Genomic DNA, 18,494 nt, shown 5'->3' with positions numbered 1-18,494 from the left:
GAATACACTTTGGGAACCAAATGGACTCATGTTGAACAACTGAGGAAGATGTATTAACACATTTGTGGTAACAGTACAGGGGACGTATCAGGAATATCGACATTATGTTAGCTTTGTCTGGTGGTGGATGCAGTTAACCATAGTATTGTTTGCAAATGTGAACAACAAACCATTGGTATCTTCTCTTGCATGTTGTATCTAATCATTGTAATTTCAGGAAACAGAAACGGAGAAGGGCATCAACAAGCTGTGCCGATCTCGCTGCTGTTTGTTGAGGCTCACGTGAATGATTAAATTGGTACTTGGGGGGGGGGGGGGGAGCCTTCCCACTCCTCAAAAAAAGTACAAATTGAAATAATATTGACAGTGGGGAAAAGATTTCTGTTTGCTGGAAAAAAATGCATTATTATTCCTAGATGTGGGGACTTATATTTCCATCTTCTTTTACAGTATTGATTCATAAGAAATATTGTTGCATTTAAAATTACTACATTTATATGTGGGTATTTATTTGAAATGATGTCGAAGTACTGTATTATGTTTTATGTGCATTACCTTTTAGTGGTGGATTGGTCTCCATTTAACGTCATATGCATGTATTCTTGCCAAGTAACCTTTACACAGATCTCGGGGGGGTGGGGTGGGGGGGTGGAGGGTGGAATCTTAAAGAGAAAATGTGGAAATTTCTTAAAAGTATAACTGTGTGTTAATTGGATAACCTTAGGAGGCATAGAGGGCACAACGTTACTTCCAAATTAATAAAAAAGTGTTTAATGTAGGAAAGCAATCTGCCTGCGTAAAGGTAGTCACATTGGCAGTATCAATAAAAGAGAAAAGGAATCACGTTTTCTGCTTGTTGTTTTCCTGTTTCAAGAAGGCGCCATTCTAATTAGTCAGTCTGCCTCAGCTATTTGAAGTGTGGGGCTAAATAAGTATTTTTTTTTGTCTGAGAGAAACTGAAAACTTAAAACTACGTTGGCTGTAGAACTAGGAAATTTATTGTTTGTGCTCGTATTTGGGAAGCACCATCCTCTGTGCTGTTCCGTGAAATTTTCCTGCATTAGTTTTAGCCATGATCAGGCTGGTTTATTCCGTTTCACCACACAGCTGTGCAAATGCTTCTACCAGTGCAGGAAAGGGGAGGGTAGGACTAACGCTTTTGGTGGCAGTCGTTGCAAGTCTTCCTGAAATTGCATCTTAATTTCTCATATACTCTCCAAAATGCGTTGCGATGATTATCTGGTAGAATTAACAAACTTACAAAAAAAGGAGTATGCATAGAATCGGAGGGCGAGGCTGAGGTTTTCCCCATCAGTGCAAGGATCTTCTTGGATTGATGAACGCAGCTGGTGAAGGCGCCAACTAGAGAGGGTGCCCTCCTGGACCTGCTGCTTGTTAACAGAGAAGGGCTTGTAGGACATGTAATGGTTGGAGGCCGTCTTGGGCACAGCGATCATGAAATAACAGTTTTCAGTTCTCGGAGAAGTAAGTAGGGGGTTTAGTAGAACTGCCACCTTGGAGTTCCGTAGGGCAGACTTCGGCCTGTTCAGGAGGCCGATTGGCAGAGTTCCTTGGGAGGCTGTCCTGAAGGGAAAAGGAGTCCAGGAAGGTTGTGCACTCCTCAAGAAGGAAATCTTAAAGGCGCAGGAACAGGCCATCCCCACATCCCGAAAGATGGGCTGGCAGGATAGAAGACCGGCCTGGCTGAACGGAGAGCTTTGGCTGGAACTCAGGAACAAAAGGAGAGTTTATGGCCTTTGGAAAAGGGGGTGGGCCACTCAGGAGGACTACAAAGACACAGTGAAGCTATGCAGGGAGAAATTTAGAAGGGCCCACGGATAGGATTCACAGAATGGTCAGGGTTGGAAGGGACTCCTGGAGGTCACCCAGTCCAACCCCCTTGCCAGAACAGGGTCACCTACAGCAGGTTGGACAGGACGGTGTCCAGGCGGGTTTTGAATCTCTCCAGAGAAGGAGACTCCACAGCCTCTCTGGGCAGCCTGTGCCAGTGCTCTGGCACCTTCACAGGAAAGAAGTTTTTCCTCATGTTGAGACAGAATTTCCCATGTCCCAGTTTGTGCCTGTTGTGCCTTGTCCTTGCGCTGGGCACCACTGGAAAGAGTCAGGCCCCATCCTCTTGCCATCCGCCCTTTAGATATTGATTAACGTTGCTGAGATCCCCTCTAGGTCTTCTCCAAGCTGAATAGCCCCAGGTCTCTCACCCTTTCCTCACCAGAGAGATGCTCCAGTCCCTGATCATCTGCGTAGCCTCTGCTGGACCCTTTCCAGCAGTTCCCTGTCCTTCTTGAACTGGGGACCCCAGAACTGGACACAGCGCTCTAGATGTGGCTTCACCAGGGCAGAGCAGAGGGGGAGGATGACCTCCCTTGACCTGCTGGCCACGCTCTTTTTAATGCACCCCAGGAGACCATTGGCCCTCTTGGCCACCAAGGCACATTGCTAGAACTATTCTGCATATCGTTTTATACCTGGTAGCAGTCAGTTGCACTACACCAGCTAACCAATTTATACTATAATTGGAGAGCAATGTGACAGTTTTTACTTTAGCATTGAAAATACTTGTGGAATTGTGTGCAGAAAACCAGCAGAGCATATTTGCTGCGACGCTTGCCCTGGTTGTGTAGTTCTGAATTTGCTAAAATGGGAGATTTATCTGCAGGGTGGTCTAAGGGAAAAACGCTTTATAAATATATACACATACAAATGGCAGAAGAACGAGAACAGACCTGTTGAACAGTTAAAACAGCGTGATCCAAAAATGCTTTAGTAAGAAAATAAGACAACATGAGAAGGAGACTATTTAGCTTAAAAGCTTGTCTAGTGAATGGCTATTAATTAAAGCATTGATTTCTTTGACTCTTTTCTGTGCTGAAAAAAATACAGTGCCTGGAGGGAATGCGACCCATGCGGATTTGGGAGGGTGGGTCACCAGCTGCATTCCAGACTGCAGATGTTGCTGTATTTAGTCTCTGGGGAAGGAATCTGCCAGCTAATATAATGCTCTGGCTTGCCATGGGTTCAGTAATTCAGCAGCGATCCTTTGTTTCTTGCAAGTAAGGCTTGAAAACAAGCTGCGACCCAGAGGAGGTACAGGGCAGATTTTTAGATGTACTTAGATGCCTAAAGGTAAAGAGAAGCAGACCTGAAAGTCCCCATGTACCTAGTTTTGTGGGATGAAGGCGAAGAAAATCAAGACACAAGTGCTTTTTGCAGATCCCACTGCATAAGATGGTAAAATTCAGCTACATAAATATTTATGGAAGTTACAGTTTCAAAAATATCACAGAATTTCCTAGATTGGAAAAGACCTGTACGATCATCTAGTCCAATCATTAACCTAACACTGACAAGCCCACCATTAAACCATGTCCCTGAGCACTATGTCTACACAACCCTTAAATACCTCCAGGGTGGGGGACTCCCCCACTGCCCTGGGTAACACGTTCCAATGCCTGATGACCCTTTCAGTAAAGAAATTCTTCCTAATATCCAATCTAAACTTCCCTTGGAGCAACTTGAAGCCATTTCTTCTTGTTCTATCACCTGTTACTTGACAGAACAGGTTGACTCCCACCTCTCTGCAACCTCCTTACAGGGAGCTGTAGAGAGCAAGAATGTCTCCCCTCAGCCTCCTTTTCTCCAGGCTGAATACCCCCAGGTCCCTCAGCTGTTCCTCATAAGACTTGTGCTCCAGACCCCTCACCAGTTTCGTTGCCTTTCTCTGGACACGCTCCAGCGCCTCAATGTCCTTCTTGTGGTGAAGGGCCCAAAACTGAACACAGTACTCAAGATGCGGCCTCACCAGTGCTGAGTACAGGGGTAAAATCACCGCCCTGGTCCTACTGGCTACACTATTATCACTATTATGTTCCTGTGTTTTTTTTAAAGGCTGATGAGGTAGAATGAACTACAGGACCAGGAAAAGGTACTTATCCACCCAGGGACTTAGCAAAAACAATGAAAAACTATAAAGATCGCTTCTGTCAGCTCAAACCCAAGCAAAGCAGCCAGGTAACATGATTGAGTATTATACTGACTGTTTACGTATAAAAGCTTCAAGCAAATATTTTCTTAGCGGTTGCTGGGAAAAACACTCATGTAGAAACTACTCAAAAGATGACTTCATCCTACTCCTTTCTTTTCTTCTAAGACAGTTGAGGTCCTTTCCCAGTAAAGGAGGGGGGTTCTTCCTTCTCAGTGCAAATTTCCCCAAGAAGGAGCTATTGCAGCTGCAGAGTGAACTTTTTTCCTCTTGTATACCGAGTGTGGTATCTCCAAGGTAATCTGAGACCTGGTCTCCTACCTGGTCTAGTGCCCCTGCCCAGGGCAGGGGGATTGGAACTGGATGATCTTTAAGGTCCCTTCCAACCTAAACGACTCCATGATTCTATGGTTGAATCTGCATTGGCCAGCGTTACCTTACCCAACCCTGTGATGCTGGGACACACTGCACTTAACTAAGTCATCAGGTTTGATAATTACCAAGTGAAGTGGTTGTAAAATGTCTTGGATTCAGTAACTGTGGTTTTTAAAAAAGCCAAGAAACAAACAAACAAAAGCGGGATCTGGTTGTAGATATTAAAGAACACTATCCCTGCACTAAAGATAATTACCAAGTGGGAGCGGTGAAAATTGTTTTTTGTGATTTTGCTGGAGAAAACCTGAGAGACAGTTTAAAATTTACATAAAACCTAATTTATACCAATGTTTAACTAGGACGATCTATGTAATGTATTACTTGCTGATTGAGGCTACCTACATAAGCAAAGCCTGAGTCAACTACATACAGATGAAGTGACTTTAAGGTAGGGTGAGGTCTGCATGGCCAGGTTTCCACCAGCTTAGCAAGTAAGATTCAAAGTTGGTTAACTAAACTAAAAATGACTTTATGGGTAGAACCCACAAAAGCTACGGCTTTTCACTGGCTCGGATCTTGGGTTAGACAGACATTCTGTGAAGGCCAAAAATGTACCTGCCCAATTCTCTTAACGTTACAAGGACTTTGAACAACTTTATAGTTCTAAAATGTCTCTGTGATTCTATCTTTAAAAATGTCAGCAGGTGGACATTTGAGTTCTGACTGTCCTATGCTAAAATATTGTAAGGTGCTTAACAAGCAGGAGCAACTTTAAAACTGATGATTTATTAAAGAGATCATACAGATTAAAAGAGCAGAATTTTTGAAACTTGCATAAGCCTTTATTCACAATCACTGTTTTTTCTCTTTTTTGAAACAGATTGATTATTTCTGCTTTTCAAACGGTAATGTATTCGAGGAATTACAAATTTCCATATTTACGTGTAAGGATAGAAGGAAAAACAACTGTTCATTGTGCTGCTTGACAAATATTTTCTCCTTCTCCTTGAAATCTTGTTCCCTATTTTTTACATGGCAATTTTCAGTTAAAACAGTATCCCAGTATTCAGGTGCGTGCTAATTCAAAACTAAGGAAAACAGTCAATTTGGCAGATTCATAATCATAAATATTTTTCCCTAATTTCTGGTGATGAGGCCGTTCCTAACTAGGACAGTTTGTATCCTTATTACAAATAATATGGAGTAAACATTCAGGTAGCTTCTACTAATTTCAAATGTTATTATCTTATTTTCCTGCGTGGCTTCTACCCCACAATTCAAATTAATGCAGCTCAAGGCTTTATCAAGGGATAAGGAGTAAAGTATTTGATCCAGCAGTGGAACATTAGCTTCCTGTTATCGCCAAATGAACAATGAGCCTTTATTAAGCCAATTATCAAAGTCTTAGAGACTGAGCATTAATATCTGCATTTAGAACACCGACGCGTCTGGCCAGGAGAATGAGCCTGTGCTATTGACAGTCTGGGGAGGATCCAGGCATCTTGCCTGGATCTAAAGAATAGTCTGATCTTGCGCCTTATTAGGCTGGGGAAAGCGCTCATTGTTTTTAGCTAGGAGTCACGTGGTTATTCAGTAACAGCTCTCAAAAATAAGATTAGGTTTTGTAAAAGCAAGTTCCTTGTGGTTTTGTATTTCTCCATAGGGACAGGATTCCTAGTTATCACTGGTATACATACGCTTTTCATGCTTAGGGTGTTAAAGGTTTGGTTTGGGGGTTGGTTTTTTTTTTTTTTGGTTAATGCAAATACCTGAGTCAAACAGCAGAAAGCTCAAACGTGACCAGAACAGCCCTGGAACGTGCTGGCAGTGAGTCACCTGCAGAGTTTTAGCTGTGCTAGTTAGTTGGACACTTGTCTCTCTCCGCTACAGCCTGACGCTCCAGAGGTTTGCTGTGCTTCACATCTGCTGGCAAAAAGTTGCTGTTTACTCTTTCCTGACTCCAGATGCTTTAACCGGAATAACAAGCTGGGTTACTGGGCAGGTTCAGAATAGGGTGTGTATCTGTCAGCACATCTGAAGATGCTGTCACATCACAGGAGGAAGCAGCTACCCAGGTAAGCTGGCGGTGAAGGAGCGCAGCTGATCATGCTCAAAGAGCTGGGACAACAGAAAACTGTTCCACCACTGTTAAGTAACAGACCAAGCTCCCTGTCTTCCATCTGCTCTCCCTGACAAGGTAGTCTTTGGCCTTCAGATCTGGCACCTTCAGAGCTCGCCACGAAGGAGAGAACTGCTTTTCTCTTGCAGGTTCTTGACCTTCTGTTGGGTTTGTGCAAGCCACTGCACGAGCCAGTAGGTATCAGGTTTGGTCTTTGCTGACATTACCTTTGGAACCAGCCAGAACAAGAACAAATCAAATTTTCAAGCGCCACGTAATGTGTTTTTTAGTTGCAAAAACAAAGCCATCTTAGTCTGCAAGACCTGCCGGCTCTTTTACGGGGCAGTTCGCTGTGGCTGGCACCTTCTGTTGTGCTGCTGCCAATTCATGACAGATGGTGGCACCTTCTAGATGTTGCTGAATTGCACCTTCCTATTGGCTGCCAATGAAACTACACGCCTGACTCTGCATCATGGATAGTGGGGCTTAGGGTTTGTGGTTTTCTTAAGTTACTGCTTTTAGGTACAATACTAGAATGGTAGGGGAAGAGAACAAGTCTGCATCTTTGACTTTTACCTTTTTTCCTTTGTACTACATGGATGAAAGCCTGGGCATATTTTTTTTTTCTTAAAGTAACACAGGAGAATATATATATATATATCTTTTCTGATTGAATGTTTACTTTCTGCAAAAAAAAAAAAATTGCTAAAAGTTTGTTCAGCCTTTAATTGGAAAAATGAGGGTGTGGAATAGCTGAGAACACTTCTTTGAAGAGCTCAGTTATGCAGAGGCCAAAGTATTTCATCGATTCAGTAAAATACACAGTTAAGCTCTTGGCGATGTTCAAAACCCCCCTAAGTTATCAACAGTCCACAGCAGAACTGGAATTACAGCCCAGAGAAGGGCTGAGGGCTGGGGATGATGTTTGTGTTCTGCCTTTCTAATCTAGTTGCAGAAGCTGGTTGGGCAGTGGGAAGTATGATAAGAATACGTGCCTTTTTCTCCTCCCCTTTGTTTCTTATTATCCTTAGAGTCATTGTTATCATGAGCTTTCCCAATTCCTCTTCTGACTTGGGTTCAGACTCTTTGTTCTTCTCGGGAATGACTCTCTGTTCTCATCTGGAAGTCTCTTCCCAGAGGTGCAAAGCGAGACTGTCACTTCTCCTGCTTCATCCTATCCACAGAGCTCAGGGCTCTTTTGAGAAACCTGACAGAACATCTACTAGCAAAAGGGCAATAAATACGTCTTCTCCCATCTCTGTATCATTTGTAGGAGGCAAAATTGTCCTTGCTGCTTCTCCCATTCCTCTGAAGGCCAGTTTTCACCAGTGTACTCTTTCAGAGGGGATGTTACTTTCACGGAGGCAGAAAAAAGCTAGCAAAAGCATCCACTGGTCCAATTCCAAATACCTATTCACAGAAAAACTGTTGTGTTTCTGTGGGGGTGAGGAGAAGGGTAAGTGGCAGGAGGAGAAACAAGAAAGTGGGGGGAAAGGGTGTAAGCATGAGGCAGACTTAAAAAAAAAAAAGAAAAGAAAAGAGAAACTAGAGGTAGGCATGCAAGAACATAAAAGAGGCAGCAAGGAAAAAATGGCAGCAATGGGTTAGGATGGACTGCTGAGCAACTTGGAGCAGCTGGATGTGCTGTGGGCAGGGGTTGTTTGGCACAAAGCCTAGGAACAACTCAATTCCAAAAAAGCAGCTGGCAATTTAGTGTAGTCTGGTAGTACAGACTGCACAGTGTGCATTTCTCTATCGTAAAGGGATCAGCAAGCACATTTATTAGCCATCGGGGGTGAGGAAAAGACACATGAGACTACAGAAAGAAGGAACAGGGCAAGAAAAGGAGAAGAACACGTGGGAGAGGACTGTGTTCCCTGGCACATACCACTGGTTTTGTATGTGGTTTCAGAATGTCTCATGCAAGTCTCCTGGGTTCATAGAATGGTTTCCTATTAAAGTATATAAAGATTTTTCTTCTAATTAATATCCAAGTCAGTCTCAATACAGCTGTGCTTACCTGAATGTCAATATCGAGTGTAAGCAGATACATTTGACTAGCCTCAGGTTAGCTTGCTTTTAAACACAGGTTCACCCAAGTTAGTTTCTATGTTGTTTTATTAAGAGAACGAAGTTTGCTGCCCAGGCTGACTATGGAAAGCTACCAGCCAAGTCAGCGTTCATGTCCGTAACAGCTTCCAAAGCTAAAATGGCTAATTGATATCTTATCCTAGCGATGGACACACTGCCAGGGGGGCTGGGGGCTCTGTGACCTTCAGTAGTACCCTCTGGAAATTGTGCAGAAAGGCATGGGCAGAGAGGCAAGAAAGCCATGCAGCACAGGACAAGGCCACAGGGAAGGAACCACAGGATGGGTATGGGGAGTGTGGCAGTCCATCCCAGAGTGTTTTAGAACTTAATTTTCACAGCTGTGATAACCATGTAATGCCCAGCTCTGCCTTACCCATTTAGAGCCTGCATCTGGGCAACATCCTCATTCATGTATTTCCTTTAGCCCACATTCGTCGCACATAGCTAGAACATGTAAGCGCAGATGCTGTTCTAAGTCCACTGCGTGGTCTGCTTACAAATAAAGAAAAGTGCCTGGGTTTGTGTGATGCCAGACTACTAGTGCTCCTGACACCACTGCCGCTATTCTGGTGTGTGGTTGTTTATACTGGGCAGTCTAAAACTGGTTTAAGCATGGAGAAATTTTTTCCAAGTGAGCTTGGAGAGACTAAAGGGGAGGCAAGAGTGCCAGTCCCTGTTCGGCAGGACACCTGCCCATTGCAGACTTGACAGGAATGCTTGTCCTTTGACTTTTGCCGGCTGTGGGTTTTATTCTTAGTGCCCAGCAAATCAAGGCATACATTTGCATGGATTAGTGAAAATTTGCACTAGCAGATCAGTTTATGCAGCATGGCTGGAGGATCTGGCCCATATGAAGGTGCCTGTTAAATTGTATTCTTTACAAGTCTGGCCACCACTGAAGATCTGAACTGGTTTTTCTTCTGTGTGGCATTTGTGCTGAAAGTGCCAAATTTCCAGTTCAGCCCCCTCACGCTAACTACAGAATTGCTAAACGTCTGGAACGGCTCTCTTTCTTTGTAATCTCAGCTCTGGGAAGTTAAGATTGACTGTGGGCTAAGAGAAGGGAGGAGAATCCAGAACGGGAGATAAATCTTGGTCCCATTTTTCAAAAACTCTTTTCCAGTTATCAGGATACAAAAAACAAACAAACAAAAAAACCCAACAAAAACCTATAGAAGCCCAAATGACAGTGTTTAAATTTAGCGCCAGTGGCTGGTTTTGAGGTTTTGCCTATAGAACATTAAAATATTATAAAAGGCAAACCATGAGTAAGTTCACTGAAGCTCACTGGGAAAAGACTGGATGCCCTGATAATTCTCGCCTTCTCTCTGGCTTTCTGCAACCTTGAAAAGGGTTGTTTCATCCTTGTTAACTCTTTAATTCCAGGTTACGGGTATGTTCCTGCCATGAGCACTTTAAAAGCTCTGTATCCAGTTTGCAGCTCTGTGCGGCATACTTCCATTTATAACGAAATAGTAAAAAAAATGTAAAAGGGGTACGCTCATTGTGCTTGAACATGCAACATCGTTGCTTGCTACTCACGGTTTTATTTTGGAGCAGTTCTGCCAAGCAAACAGGAGATGGCAGCGCAATACAGATCGCAGGCTGCGCACAGCATCCTCGGCTGGCTGCAGGGAAAACGGGGGCTGAGAGGGAAGCAAAAACCCTCACATTTCTTCCACGCTAAAAGGTTTGACTTTTGCCTCAAGAATTCTTCTCATCCCCCCCTCCCCCCTCCCGGCTTTTTCCTCTCTTTAGCTTTGCCAGTGTTCCCCGGGGCCTCGCACAGCTCAGCTTGAATGTATTTCTTGCTCTTCTGATAAGTTGTTTGCTTGGCAGGTTTGGAACGTGAAGCTTTATGAATGGTTACCATTGCTGTAAACGATTACACGAAGGATCACGTGATAGACAATAAATGGAACCACAAGTGCAAAGACATTTTTACTACTTTTTTCTTTTTTTTTTTTTTTTTCTTGATCCCTCTGGTAACTCAGCTTGGTTCTTGACTCTTTGACATTTGTCAGTACGCCACATAATTTTAGGCTTGCGCTGGACCTGCCGTGACCAGGAACCTGCCCTGCCTGCTCTAGTAGGAATGGGTTGTGGGCCAGCAAAAGCTCTGTTTCCAGCTGCACGTTAGGTCAACAGGCTTGACAGAGTGGTTGTCAACCAGCAAGAGCTCAGCCTGCATCTTCCACTTTGCCCATCCTTAATCCAGAGTTTGAGAGCACTGTTTCAAAACAGCAACGCCAAGATTTCATCGTGGGTGAGTAGAGCAGACCGTGGCCGGTTCTGGGAGAGGCGGGTGTGAATAAGTGAGCCTTTCTACGTGTTTTCAGCTCACCACTTACTGGCATTACCGGTTCACGCAGGGTCTTTGCGAAAGCTAAGAAGCTAGACAAGCTCTGCAGAGGGTCTTGCAGCAGACATCAAGTCCCGCAGTACAGAGAGGAACAAAGCTAAAACTACTGAAATAAATCATAAATCTCATTACCTAATGGATAGCGTGGCCACACGTGCATAGCAGATAGAAGAAAATTAAATATGGAATTTTATAGACGCTGTCGTGCTTTGGCACTCTTCCCTGTCATGCCATCGCTGTTTGGGCTCTCACATTATTTTTAGGAGTCAGAGAATCGGGAATCTGCTCTTGCTTTGCAACTGATCAGAAAAAGATTTAGAGCTGATGGGAGAAATACGTTGGGCTTCCTGCCACTCCCGAGCTACTTTCCATTAAGGAGCAATTGCGAATTCCTGCATCTCTGGTCTCCTCATGGGTCGTTTCTTGCTGTTTCTGTTCTAGCTTGCTTCAGCATACATTTTGGGAAAGGTGTACCATCAGCTCAGGGCTCTGCTGTGCACCGAATCATTCAGAGAGTGGATAGCTTTGCCTATGTGAAGTTACGTGCTTTGGCTTTGGTCGTGTGTCTTACTCATGCGTTCAATGGCAATTTCCTTACTTATACATCTTTTTTTTCCCCTTTATTTCAATGACTGCAGGAAAATCCGGTGTCTGGTCACAACATGATCAACTAGTCTGAAAAGTTATGAAGACAGACGCGTCTAGCTGATTGCTCTCTTCTGCACTGGACCTGAATTCACGGTGTACCTTTTTGGTTACTATCACTCTTCACATAAGACAAATAACGTGATTAGATGCTTTTATCATCTGGTAAAACCCAACCCCCCAGTGCCAAACAGCCCATCCCTGTGATAAGACTGAATGAAAACCATGACTTCAGCAGGGAGCATTAAGGTATGAAGGCAAGAAAAGGAGGATGGAATTTTGCTACTGAATCATGGTAAGATGTGGATGGCCGGAGAGATGTTGGCAAAAATTGGCCCAAGAATGTTTCAAGGGAATTTGATAAATACACACGCTGCCGCCACCTTTTCCTTTTTTAATGGTTCGGTCTTCACAGAGGTGGAGTCTTCCTCTCATTTGCAGAAAGGATTTACACACAGACATGTTTTGTGCGTTTCTGGACACTGGTGGAGAAAAGTCTGAGATAGTTTACTCAGTTATTAATAATAATGGGAAGAAAAACAATGTTGAGCAAATTGAGGTCTAGGTGGGTGAATTCTAAGTAGCGAAATGAAAAGCCTTGTTTCATTGGTTTATGAAGTTTTGCTGCCTAGTGCTAATGTAGAAACTACAGTAATTATTTCTAGTGGCATACCTGCTAAAATTGGTGTCATTTCTTAACAGGAGATGGACCTACTACATCAAAACTAGTAAATAAATCTATTATATAATCAACAACTAAAGGCTAATAGCACTCCAGGAAAGACTTGATTTCCCTCAGAGATTTAAAGAAACTCCAGTCTTGGGTCTGTAGTTCATCTTCAATTGTATTTTTCCCTCATGAGTAAAGTCATGTGGTAGAATACTTGGTGTATTTAAGCCTCACAGATGGATCCCTAGTAAAGACCATGCTACTTAAAGCCTGTCTTTTCTCATTACAGTGACATCTAAGAAAATATAGGTATAAAGAAAAACAGACAGCCTAACACCTCTTTTCTATTAAGTATATCCAAAATGTATGCAGAAGGTAAAAATTACATCTGCTACATAATTCAGTAGATAAAGATCTAGGAATGAAAGTCCTTCAGCTAAAAATCCACTGGGAGATTCTGACTTTCACAGAAGTTCGGGCTTTATACTAGTATATCAATTAGATTAGGCTTTAAAAACTGTTTTTGAAGAGATCATGTAAGATGTTTATGCTGATTCAGCTTCCCCTATAAATTCTAGGAGAGGGTTGGCCGTCTGACTCCTTGAAGACTAGAGATGCAAACTGACTCTGCTTTAATAAGTCTGCAGGTAATAATAATTACCTGCCCTCCTGGGGACAGATGCTGCACAAGACCTTCTGTGTGACAGAAAACAGGCACATCACTGCAGGGCAGGAGCTCTACGTAGACCTCTCTCTCCCCCTCTGCTTTATGACTTAGCTACACCAAATCCAGAGCTGGTAATTATCACCGTATTAAGATGTGGTTGTAAGGGTAGCTTTGAGGGCTGCAGGAGTAAGTTGTGGGTAATTCTTGATATTAGGGCATTCATCAAGATCAAGATAACACATAGAGTAAGTCTGTGCAAAGAGCAATTGATGACAGCTGGTTTGAAACTTTTATAAATGAACACCCAACACTGTTATTGTACGAGAACCTTTCAGTATTTTCATGATGGATCAAAGAAAATCTATTTTTAAAGGATACATGTTTGTGTTCTGGGTGATTTAGTAATAGATTACATAAATATTGTACCAACCAGTTTGGTGATTTTTTTTCAAAATAAAGAAGTTCTACTAAATATTTTCGCTTCAACTGATTTGTAGCATCACCCATAAGTCACAGAATAATTACATAATTGATAGGATGTATTTAGAGCAACATAAAAAAAGAGATGAAAATGCTTTTATCAAAATTCAAAATAAGTCATTGTTTGTTTCTGAACCTAGATTAACAGTGACCAGGGTGACAAAAATCAAGTGTCGTAATTCTCTCTTCCTGTTTAAAAGCTAAACCTTATTGTCTGCCAGACCATTGTGACATGTCTTAAAAATCAACATTTCTAGCCTCTTTCAGGCCAAAGCTGGAGTAAGTTTCTAACCTAATGGTGCCCAGAAAAAAGAGCATTTCCCTCTCTTGTTTGACAGAGGTTCCAGTTTTAGAACCTCTCTGATCAAAGCAACAAACTGAGAGAATCTCACTTTGGCTGATTTTAGGTTACTGAAAACTTTGGGATAAAATCTACAATGCCCTTTAGATTATTTAAATGTGTAACTAATAATTTCTGAAAAGTCTTAACCTAAATCCTGCTCAACACGAAGATCATTTAGGTACCTCTGCCCTTTTCCTTTTGAATAATGGAGCTTACGTTTCTGAAAGACATTGCTTTTGAAAAAGATCACTCTCAGTGCATCTGTGCTGTGTCAGATGATTCAATTCACAAAGCGTATCTTGTTTTCGACGGTAGTATGAAAGTCAGTGGTGTTTCGAAATGTTGAATCGAATGGTGACAAGCTATAACTGCTCATTTACTTTATATTGTGATACAAAATAAATTACAAACATGGGAGTTGAAAGGACTTTCTGGGTCACTCAGTTCATCTCCAGTTCTGCAGATGAATATACACGACTGACAAGTCTAAAGCTTTCAGCAATCTAAAAATATAAATGCAAACCCTCAGTAAACAGAATCTAATATATGCACAGAGGTTTCTGTAACACTGCTGTGTTCTGTTGTAAGCTTAGCCTCGGTATTCTGGTTGCGGCTAGCAAACAGAGACACACTCACGACGAGATCAAGAGTCTGCTGGCTGCCACCCATGTTGACTTTTAGCTGAAGAGGTCAGTAACACCTCCTCATTCTCACCATCCTCTCCCGCCGGCGTGGATAGTCACAGCTTTTCTGGTCAGGATATTAGGAGTCCCCTAACAATCTAGGGTACTACCCTCATTTTACGCCAGAGACGCAGAAGAAAGCAAGTGGATCCACCACCCTCGTAGCTCATTGTTATTTGTCAAGTGAGGGCAGGAGGATTATTGTTTTCCCCAGCCCAGCTTTTACAAGATGAAGAATGGCCCTGTTGTCCTCCTTGGGGACTCCAAGAAGAACATTTTTTGTTGTGAAGATCAGGCTCTGGAAAGAGGTGACACACTCTGATCATCCATTATCTGTGATATGACTCTACTTCTGCTTTCAGAGAGTCCAGATAGCAACTTTGATGTATATTACCTTAAGAAGATCTGAATCAGTTTATATTAAAAAGGTCTAAGCCGGTGAATAAAGAATACCAGTGAGATTAGAAAGTCCAGGATTTGCAATGCCTCAGTGTTAAGGAGCGTTAACATTGATTCATAGTACGAGCCCTAGTAAATATTTAAGTACAACTCCTTTATGAAGTGGGGATAAAATAGAGTATTCCGCTCTGCTATAAAAATCTTATGCCAGAGCAGAAAAGCTGCTGCAGGACTTGTGTCCCGACTGGAGGACTGCTTTACTTTTATCTGCAGTTCCTTTTTTTTGTCTCTGTTTTTCTGTGGGTTTTTTTTTCCTCTGGATTCCTGGCTGCTCTGGTAACTGGTGTTGGTGAATATGGAATAAACTTGCTTTTGCCTAAGGTATCATTAAAAAAACCCAAACCCTACCTCAGTAGGGTTTCAGCTTAAAAATATTTCCCCTTGAAAGTTACCTTTGATGAATAATTTTTTCCACTTTTTTTGCAAATTTAAAGTCAAACCAACAGAATCAATCTCAGCACTGCCATAAATTTTAATTTTTTTCTTGCAGTTGCTGGTTTAATCTCATTGTGAATGAGAAATAAAGCAGTACTTTTTTCTCTGCAATTGGAAAGGCTCAGTTTCAAATTCATGAAAATGAGATTGCATCAATACTCAAAAGACATGTTACAGTAACCTTCACATCATCATCTTCAAATGAAAAGTAGTCTCTTCAGAAAGGAAGAAAAAGCTCTGATCAAAATTCTGAGAGTTATAAATAAGGACTCTGTACACAAAGGAACCTTGTATATTCAGTAGCATGTCATATGATGGCAAAAGCACATGAGGGTCACCCTGAGGATTACATCATCCGGAAGAGAACACAACATGCATCTCACATGAAAAGCATGTCAGACGAAACCCATGTACTTGCAAAGTCTTAGCTTCTTGGTCTCCAATGTCTCATTAAATGTATAGGAGGTTATTTTTCCCCTCTTTAGATTTATCTTTCCTGGACATGCAATGGTAATCCTTATTTAACTGCAAAGCCTACCATGAGGGAGAATTAATTTGTGTTGAGAGAGCTCTTCTTGTAAAAGAATTTTAATGTGATATGACAGGCAACTTTATTCTTTTGGGGGGAGAGAAAGAATGAGTATTTGTGTGAACTTTACTAACTGCTTACACTGCATTTGTTGACCCTCTTCTCTTACCCTTGCACACAAGTGCATTAGACATCAAGGGTTTGAAAACCATAAAAAATATCCCACAATAAAGACCACATTCAGTGGACATTGTCCAATGCTTCAAAGCTTAAAGGAAAGAAGTATATTGTACTGCGTATAAGATTTAGATACTGCAAATAAGATTTAATAAAGCGAAGACCCTAAGGTGCTCAGCAAGGTCCAGTTCAATGCAGGAGATTGCCAATCAGTTTCTATTGTATTTAATAGAAGCTTTGACTTCTTTGAAATTAAGCCTGAGAAGGGCAGAAGTGACAGAAATGTTGACAAGGCGGCCTTGTTCCTTGTACGACTTCCTTCATGAGAGACTGAAGGGAAACCAGTCGGGTGCCTGAGCTAGTCAGGTTAGGAGGAAAGAGCTTAACGTAGCTGGCTATGGATCCAGTCAATACAGGGTTGAGTCCTGTGCTTTTACTCAGGAGCCGTAAACCGTGCTGCAAAGCACAATCCCAGGTTTTGTCCCCCACGCTTTTAAAGGACTGGATGCCTCGCAATTCAGGGGGAAAAAAATACAATATTTAGAGGAAGTGTCCCAGCAAACACCTTCCTGTTCTAAAACCAAGTCTGTACTCTTTTGCTTCTTTGCGGGTAGTGTCAGCCTACCTCCTCAGTAACTTTTATTCCTTCAGCTCCCTAGCAGAGTTGGAAAAAAGAGCCCTTCTTTTCTTTGTTGCTTATCTACTGAAACTGCTCTCTGACTCTAAATTACTTACCTTGGTTGATGAAGTGGCTTATTCTTAGATGTGAAGAAACTTATACTGGCCCTTTGTTACAATCTTAGCCAGCCAGAAGTAATGGCTGCAATTTAATGTTTGCTTAAATTGTAAACTCCTCCAGAATTACTCATTGAATACAACTGATTCTGGTCAGATACACAACAAATTCTGCAAATGCCCAAACTGTAAGAGTTGAGAGCACCTACAATGAAACATGCTCTAATTTGCTAGGGGAAAAAGAAAAAAAATCAAACCAAAATGCTGGCTAGGGTGGGGAAAGAATTGGACCTGAAATAAAACAATCCTTTTAAAGAATGTTGATTATTTGATGTTCTGGTGCCATATCAAATATGCTTAAATGCTTAAAATAAACAGTTGTTTGTCTCAGCTTTATACTTTATAGCAGGGACCTTGCTTTCTCGAGAGCAAAGAACCTGGATAATTGTCAACAATTTTAAAGTTTGTTTCTGCTGCTGGACCCCCTTTATATCTGATAACCATCAGTTGGTAAGCTCAGATCTTTCGGTGAAAGCACTCTAGAGATGATCTGCCTCATTGTCCTAAAGGACAGGACTAATTTCAAGGAGCTAAAACCATTTCGTACAGCAAGAAATGTGAGGAGTCTAATCTCTGAAATGGTTTAGTTGTACGTTAAATTTGTGTATGTATATTAATGCTTTGACGTAGGATTTTAAAAGTAACATCAAGAAATCCAGGTTGGTTCATGATTGATAAATCTGCTTTCTTACTCTGGTTTAACTAGACCTATTCATAGAGTTACTGGAGAATAGCTACCTCTTTTATTCTGGGACAATAAGTCCAAAGAAATCCATTTTATGAATTTCATTATAAAAACATACTTCCATTCCACCACACTATTGAAGTTACCCAAAAGTGTATTTCCATAATGAAGCCTACATCAAAGCCGGATGTTTCAGGGGAAAGATAAGGAGCAATGACCAATTACTGGGTAATAAAAAATAGACTAAAGCCCGACGTAGTTAACTTTTGAATTTACTGTTTTGCATTTTTTCCTGAAGGTAAATGCCTTTGTGAAGACAGTTTTACACAGTTTCATTCTTTCAGAGATAGATTGCTTGATATACACTTTTAGGCTTAATACATTTGTTGTGCTCAGTGTTATTCCCTCCTTTAACTCTCAGAAAGCTCTCCTTTAAATACGCACCTCACTGGGGAAGGCAGGGTTTTACCCTGGCTGCAGCGCAGCCTCTGCAGCAGGAGAACTTCACCAGCACCAGGTCAAGGACAGTGAAGGAGAGAGTCACCCTTCAGCTCGGCCACCCTTGGAGAGTGTCACCCTTCAGCTCAGCTGCTGTTGGAGAGCATCACCCTTCCGCTTGGCCGCCATCAGAGACCGTCACCCTTTGGTTCAGCCGCCATCGGAGAATATCACCCTTCGACTCAGCTGGCAGAGCAGTGAGTCCGGGGGCATCTCCTGCTCTGACTTTTCAAGAAGCCCTGAAAGGCCTCATGGCTTCGGGATGGGTTTCTGGGTGGTGGGAAGAGGTTGGTGGTCTGAGGGGACCACAGGACAGGGCTCGTATCTGAATCACTCTCCGACGCAGAGGTAGAGGGCAGGACGCTGGTGTGGGAGCCACCCGTGTCCCTGGGACGGGCAGCCCCAGCTGGGCCCGGCCACACTCCCTACAGCTGCCCCCAGCAGCGGCACCCAGATTTTGGCTCTGAGGGCAACAGCT

This window comes from Vanellus vanellus, assembly GCF_965231255.1.
Source record: "Vanellus vanellus genome assembly, chromosome: 9".
NCBI classification, from domain to species: Eukaryota; Metazoa; Chordata; class Aves; order Charadriiformes; family Charadriidae; genus Vanellus; species Vanellus vanellus.
This window is presented reverse-complemented; position numbering follows the sequence as displayed.